Below are 8,385 nucleotides of genomic sequence, written 5' to 3' on the forward strand. Positions count from 1 at the left end.
CGGGGCCCCAGGGCTCTCCCAACCGGGATCATTACTGATTAACGCGATCTGTCAACACTCCCCTGCCCCGTGTGACTCCAGCAGATCTATTCGCTGGCACCTGAGCTGCCATCGCCGTCACCTTGGTAAGACTTTGCATCCCCGGCTTGCTCCTGAGTCATGGGTAAATATTGTCTGATGCCAGGCCGCCCTTTCCCCGGCCCCGCCGCCGCTGTGTGTACTTACCTGGAGAGCGGCTGTTTTCTTAGCACGAAGATGGCACCTCCTGGAGCCTTGCAAACATTTTTGTCATGGACTGGAGATAGGGCAGACAGCCCGAGCCCGGCGGGGGAGGGGGGTGACCCTGGGATGCTACTAGCGCTCCGGTCCCCCGACCTCGGGGCAGTGGGTGCCTTGCCTCCAGGGTCTCAACCCCCTTCTCTCTGGCAGGAGGTGGCTATGCCTTTCCCTCTCCCATCGCGTTGAGTTTGGGAGCTGGAGCGGGGGGGGGGGGCTTCTGTTGCCCGTGAACTTTTCCTGTGTTGCTCCAGGGGTAGCTAAGATATGGGGCGCAGGTAATACTTAGGATTTGCAACGCCTCCGCATGTTTTGCATCCTAAGAAAGGCACAACTTGGTCTTCCCAGCTGGGCCAGAGCAGAGCCCCGGGGCCTGGGGCACAGGCCCAGGTGCTGGGGTAGACGGGGGCTTGGGGCAGAGCAGCCAAGAGCTGTGGGAAGGGGTGCCCAGCACGGGTGTTGGTGTAAGGACTTGGGCAGACAAGGCTCGTTAGGTAAATCTGGTATCTTTGATTAGACCACCTCAAATAGTTGGAAAAATTCTTCTTTGCAAGCTGTCGGGTATGCATACCCTGTCTGCTGGCCTCTCACCTAAACGGATATGCCCGGGTGTGCATGCGGCCCCCCGGTAACTGGAGGGATGCCTTCCACGTGGGACACGCGTGGGCATCCCTCTGACTTCAAAGGGCACTGGGGCAGGCCCTAAAGCTGTCCTCCTCCAGGGTCCCTCGGTAGCCTGCTGTCTCCCGAGCCTGTGTGCTTTGAGACAGCCGTGGACAGGTAACAGGGATCAGCTAAAGGCTCCTGATGAGTCTGGCCTGTTCGGCAGCTTTTTGCTGGAGCCCCTCGGGCAGCTTGACCCCGCAGGATCCCCGGGCTGGCTCTGCACGACCCACCGCAAATACTGGAAGCGGCTGGTCCCGCGTGGGAGCAGGGGCTTTGGGAGCTTCCATATCCTGCAGGAAGGGGATTTAAAAAAAGAAAGCTCTGGTTTTATTTCGGAGACTCCTGAATTCATTTGCTGGCGTGACTGTCTGCTTCCCATTTTCTATAAAGAAATCTATATGGAAGATCTGTTTCAGGGAAGGAAAAGAAAAAAAAACCAAGTCGCTGTGCAGTGCTACTTCATAGAAACCCCACACTGTATTTCCCGAAAACCTAGCTAGTGCTGTAGGACCTGCTGTGTTAAATTATGATCCAAAGGCTTTGGGGTGGGAACAATCAATCAGAATACCTGGGGTAGTGTGTAATATGTGTGCTCTTGCCAGCAGGAGCAGGCTGCCCCCGAACACAGTCCCCCAGCAGGTTAAATAAATATGATACTATAGACAAACCGAGGGGATCACATAGCAGCATCAATCAGCTGTTGATAAAATACAATCTTCCTTTAATACACGCTGAGAAAGTTATTTAACACTTACAAAACCTGGATCCAGAGCTTTTTCCTTTTAGTAAAGGGGAAAAAAAATGTTCTTTGAAAGTGCAACTCTTTTAAAGAGGCAAGGAGAGGTGACAGTTACACTTTCCTGGGGGATATAATAGAAAAGCTTTTAATGAAGCCACAGACACTGTAGAAAGTACGTGAGCCCCGGCGCGGGGGAAGAAGAAAAAAATAAAAGAGATAGGGGAGCAGTTAAAAGAACAAGTAAATACAGAAGTGGCCGGAGTCAACTTCAGGCTCTACCTCGGGGTTTCCTTTATTTCCTTTTCCCATTCACAGGACCACAAAGCCCGGGGCTGAGAGGCTGGAGGGATTTCAGGGAGCTGCTTTGCCTGGGATGCAGCTGAGCAGGGCGGTGCGGGCAAGGGAGAGGATGCTGAGCCCCGGGGCTTGGGCGGTGTGAAGCTTCAGGGGCCAAATCAGGAGCAGAGGGACGATAAATGCCCTTCTGCAGAAGAGGTCGGAGGAACAGGGGCAAGTCGGAGTCACTTGGAACGGGAATAATCCCTTCTCCCGGGATTAAACAAACCGCCCAGGACATGCACTGCTCCGCCTGCGTTTCATCCCTGGGGTGAATGGGCTGAATGGTCACTGGACAGCTCCCGAGCCGAATGGGCAGCAGGTTGACTTGACTCTTGAGTCTGTATTAAGGATAAGAAATAAAGGAGCATCACGCCCGTTTTCTTCTCGTGGTTGGTGCGCTCTTCTGCCTTTACTAGCGCTCCAGCCTTGCACTTCCGAACAGCCCGCACTTTATTCTAGTTTAGATCCTGGGACAGACCCCAAACCTGCTTATTTACCCCTAAGGGACTTGAAGGGCCCCCATTTGAAGTCATTGGTAATATTTTGGCGCAGTTGCCTACTCCGTTCCCGTGTGCCCCAAGCCGCGGGGCGCAGGGAAAGCCAGGGAGACACGGGGGCAGGGGCAAGGGCAGCTCAGGAGGCGGGGAAAGGATGGGCAGGGCCTGCCGGGTCTTCCCTTAGCAAATGAAGATCCAGGGGCAGACGGGTGGGTGCTGCGTGCACAAGCGGGGCACTGGGCAGGGATGCAGGAGGCGCTGGAAGAAGTGGCTGGGAACCCAAAGCCACTTGACCTCCAGGCTCTTCCTCATCCTCTTCCAAAGGCTTTGGACCTCATGCAGCGAGACAGGGAAGATCCCGCCATTCACACGGCGGCACGAAGTCCTGGGCACAGTCACAGACAAAAGTTGGCATCTGGCTGGGCAAGGTCTGGCCGCACAAGGGACGGAGGTGGGGTGCGGTACGTTCAGTGCCCACATCTGGGGAAAGGATCCTGGCCCCCTTCCTCTGTTGTTGTGGACCTTGGGGATGCAGGGAATAACGAAATGGGCTGCGCAATCCACGCGTATCCCCCACTGCCCTGCACCGGGTGGGCTGCTGGAAGACCCCCTGGCATCCTTAGCAGAAATGGAAAGGGGGTTACGGCATCCCCCCCCCATTTCTCTCCGTTGGTGCTTGCCCCAACATCTCTGCTCCCTAAAAAGAGAAGCCTAGCAAAAATGAAGTTTATTTCGTACCTAGGGGGGACTTTTTACCATCTGTAATTGTCCTGGAGCCTGATGTAGGGCCTTTCAGCCCGAAAGCTTGCAGAAAAAAGATATTTTGTTGTTGTTGAGATTTTCTAGTTGGTTTAATACACCAAGAGTTGTCGATTTTTTGCATAGCACACAAAGGGCACTCCACTGCACCCGTGCCCATCCTGACGGGCTGGGGACCCCCTGCACTGCTTGTTTATGACGTCACCAGCTGCGATTGCGTCACGAGCCCCAAACTGGACACATTCTGTGCTGCGTCGGAGAGAGACATGCCTGCCTTTGCAGCGCGGCTGCCCCGGGGGATCGGGACAAATCAGACCAGTTACCCCCCAGTGCGTGGGGCTGAGCTCCTGCAGCGATGCTAGTTTCTGAGCCAGCAAAACTTCGTAGCGAAGTCACTGCCCGGGTGCAGGAGGGGAGAGAGCTCCTTGGATCGGGGAGGGCGAGCCAGGGACCCTCTGGCAGCCTGCGCCCGGGTCGCCCTTGGCTGGGGAAGAGGAGCGGGCTGGAGGTGGGGGTGCCTGCTGCTGGAGGGGCAGCTCCCAGCTCCTGAGCAGCGAGGAAGGGGTTCAGAGCCCCTCTCCTGTCATCTGTTTAGAAAGTTGCGCTAAACAGCCCTTTACCTGCACCAGACACCCTCAAGCACCCTCCTGGGGCTTGTTGGGCAGATGTAATGGCAGGGCCAGGGGGGTCTTGTTTGGCTAGACGTGGGGACATTTGTCATGGCTGACCTGTGAACTGCAGCTTCTGAGCTCGGGACTGTACAGAGAGGCTCGGGCTAATGTAATAAAGAGAGAGAGACAAGAGGAAAGGCCTGTCTTGCCCCAGGGCCACCACATGTTCACTCCGTTTTACTGTCAGTGCTACATAGAGGCTGTGGCTTCATTTCATATTCCATTAATATTTACAGCAGCGATTGAATTTCCCATTACAAAGTTCACCATACACACACAGCTAATATGAAATATTAATAGTATTGTGCACATTATGAAAAGTCTTACTAGTAAAGAAAAAAAGAAAGCCAATAGGCACTTTTCACCGGCAAATTCATTTACTCCGTGCACTTGCAAGCAGGAGGGGTTTTCACACACCCGGCACACCCCGGCCTCACCCGGATTTGCAGGGGTTTGGAGCAAAGAACAGCTCCGCCTGGGAGTTTGGGCAGCAGGGAGCCGCCAGAAATCAGAAAATGCTACGATTTTTCGATGGGAAAAACACGAATTTTAAAAAGTTTCCATTTGTTTTTCGCTGCTGCTCGCAAGGAGAAGATACTCGGATCTTACCGCCAGATGGGTAGTAAGCACACCACGTCCCTTAGCTCTGCCTGCCCGGGAGAACTTGGGTTATTTCCTGTGCCTAGAAGCATTTTCCCCTAAACAACCATCTCTCTCCAGCCCTGTTGTGATCAGTTTGGGGACATAACCAAACCCTGCGCGTTTCAGGGATGAGTAAATGGGCATCAACTTCCTGTGCATTTCTCGGAGTCATTTTTCAGTGGCTAGTTGACTCTATGGGATCAAGAGAAATACTATCTTCCTTGAATGGGTCTATGGGATCAAGAAAAATACTGTCTTCCTTGAATGTCTCGTCCGCGAAAATATGTCCCAGAGGCGGTGGCAATCAATTGAATTGAAAGTAACTTGATCATTTCTACCTTAAAGCAAATAATAAACTTGGGCAAACTTTCATGTTACACCGAACAGGCATTCCCGCTTCCTCTCCCCTCCCCTCCCCCCACCCCCCTTTTCTGGAGAAATGTTGATGCTTGTTTTTTCGATTTTAGAAGTGAAATACCAGTGAACACTGCTTTTGGGGTTGGGGTTTTTTTGTAGTTGTTTTTTTCCCCCTTGAATAGTTTGGCTTCTCTGTGGACCAAGCACAGAGCTGAACACCCCTGAGAAAGAGAAACAAAATAGGGCTCTTTTTCTGACCCTGGGGTCCGATCAAAGGGTTGGTCAGAAACCCGGGGCATTAAAAACTATAGAACCTTCCTTAGCTTTTCTTCGTAAAGCTTTTTAATTCCCTTAGAAGTGCCAGAACTGCCAGCAGCTCTGCGTCTAGCATCTGCATCTGCTAACACGTTTGGGAGAAAGTTGTGATGACCTGGATGGAATATGGACCTAGAAAATCGAGAGCAGCCCTTTTCTCTCTCTCCTTGGGAGGAGATTTTATGACCTAGAAGTCAATCCGTGATTGAGTTTTCCAGTTCGGTTTTAGTCAGGAGTTGGGCTGGATTAATTTACACTCGGATTTGCTTTCTGCTGGCAGCAGTCACAAGGCAGCAATCTCACCTGGAGTCCTCTGGTCAAGATGGTGCTTGAACCTAGCTGGGGATGCCCACCCATTTGCTTTACTAAATGTACTCTATAGGTCTGCACCCTTTTCTCTCTGCTTTCCGCATGATTTTATCTTGTACTATTTGAGTGATAAGAAGTGAAGGCATGTATTAAGTACATTTATACTCTATAGGTCTGTTACTGTTTAGTTAAAGTACATTTATACCCTATAGGTCTGCGCCCTTTTCCCTCTGCTTCCCCCTGATTTTATCTTGTAATATTTGGGTGATAAGAAGTTAAGCCATATATTAAATACATTTATACTCTATAGGTTTGTTACTCTATAAAGTACACGTATACTCTATAGGTCTGTTACTCTATAGTTAATAAATACATTTACACCCTACAGGTCTGAGCCCTTTTCTCTCTGCTTTCCCCCTGATTTCATCTTGTAATATTTGGGTGATAAGAAGTGAAGGCATTTATGAAGTACATGTGTACTCTATAGGTCTGTTACTCTATAGTTAATAAATACATTTATACCCTACAGGTCTGAGCCCTTTTCCCTCTGCTTTCCCCCTGATTTCATCTTGTAATATTTGGGTGATAAGAAGTGAAGGCATGTGTTAAGTACATTTATACTCTATAGGTTTGTTACTCTATAAAGTACACGTATACTCTATAGGTCTGTTACTCTATAGTTAATAAATACATTTACACCCTACAGGTCTGAGCCCTTTTCTCTCTGCTTTCCCCCTGATTTCATCTTGTAATATTTGGGTGATAAGAAGTGAAGGCATTTATGAAGTACATGTGTACTCTATAGGTCTGTTACTCTATAGTTAATAAATACATTTATACCCTACAGGTCTGAGCCCTTTTCTCTCTGCTTTCCCCCTGATTTCATCTTGTAATATTTGGATGATACGAAGTGAAGGCATGTATTAAGTACATTTATACTCCATAGGTCTGTTAGTAAAGTACATTTATACTCTATAGGTCTGTTACTCTATAGTTAATAAATACATTTATACTCTATAGGTCTGCACCCTTTTCTCTCTGCTTTCCCCTGATTTCATGTTGTAATAGTTAGATGATAAGAAGTGAAGGCATGTATGAAGTACATTTATACTCTATAGGTCTGTTACTCTATAGTTAATAAATACATTTATACTCTATAGGTCTGCACCCTTTTCTCTCTGCTTTCCCCTGATTTCATGTTGTAATAGTTAGATGATAAGAAGTGAAGGCATGTATGAAGTACATTTATGCTCTATAGGTCTGTTACTCTATAGTTAATAAATACATTTATACTCTGTAGGTCTGCACCCTTTTCTTTCTGATTCCCCCCTGATTTTATCTTGTAATTTTTGCGTGATAAAGAGGGGATAAGAATTCGTATATTTCTATGTGTATTTCTTTCTGGGGGAGAATATGATGGATCTTCCTATTTTGCCAAAGCCTCCTCATTGCAGAGCAGGGTCGGGACAGCTTCCAGCCCTATTCATGACTTTTAATAGACTTGGATTAAGGCAATTTCGGAATCCATAGGTTAGTTTGCTGGGGGTGGGGGTAGGAGGAGAGGTTCGTCCCCCCTCCCCAGCTCCAGGGAATGGCAAGCTCTGGAAGGTATGGATGGGTGACATTTCCACCATGAGTTCTGTTTCTAACCCCCTTTCCCCTCCCCTTCTCTCTCTGTGTTTTTTTTCTTTACAGCCCTAAATGTGTCATGCTTTGTCACATCCTCTGTGTGTGTGTTTTTAGAGAACATTTGAATAAAAGGCTCGATGCCAGGTATTGGTGACACAGTGGGTGGAATTTTCAGCCTTTCCACAAAGAGTTGGAAGCCTCCATTTGCATAAGGTCAGAGTACAGCTTCTGATAGAACTTTAGCAGCATCTCTGTCTCTTAGCAACACTCTTGCACTCTTGGTCCCTGCATTAAATTGACTGGTCCTTTCCTTTTCTTCCTTTCATAGGGAGGCTTACAATAAAATGTCACCCTTCCAACCTGTGTCTGTCACCCAGTAGGTCATCTGTTTCTCTACACCTCCCCCCTCTTCCCCCCCCCCACACTTCATCTCCAATTAGAGGATGAGATTATTCATTTGGTGGATTCCCAAAACTGCTTCATTTTTTATTTTGTTAATTAATATTAATAACATTTCTCCTTTTGTATTAATAAAAAAAGGAGTCCTCCTAAACAGAGAGGAGATAAGGAGCAAATTGCAGGCACCTGCAAAACAATGGGATTGGAGAGGGGTAATAAGGCGAGTTGAGATAGAGAGAGCAAGGTTTAGGTCATCCTCTCCACCCATTTAGTTGATGCAGGGTTGAACTCAGCATGGAAGCCTTCAATGTGCTTAGAATATTAGAGTCACCCCTCTTGGCTTCGGGATGGGAATTGGTGACAGAATACAGATGCTGATAGGTGGTGTTAATGGAGGGTCAGATTTGGACAATAGTATCCATCACTTGCCTCATGGCTCTGCTGTCAGATGGAGTCATTTCTGACTGCTCTATCACCAAGATTTGGGAGAGATTCAATTATTACATTCAGCTTGGCAACGGGGGATACAAACCTATGCCCAAAGGAGGGGGGGGCGGTGATTTTGACTCCGTTCTTTCCTGATGTCCCACCCCCCATCTTACATTAAATACAAATAAATAAATAGCATTAAAAAAAAACTAGTCTTAACTGTTCAATATGTCCGTTTGCTATTGATTTTCAGAAAAAAACCCCAAAACAAAACACCCCAGCTGCTGGATTACGCGGCTTCAGAGTGACTTGGCAGCTCCATTCGCACAAAGAAACTTTTGTTGGGAAGATTATTGAG

The sequence above is a fragment of the Alligator mississippiensis genome, chromosome 11, assembly GCF_030867095.1.
Source record: "Alligator mississippiensis isolate rAllMis1 chromosome 11, rAllMis1, whole genome shotgun sequence".
In the NCBI taxonomy this organism is placed as follows: Eukaryota; Metazoa; Chordata; order Crocodylia; family Alligatoridae; genus Alligator; species Alligator mississippiensis.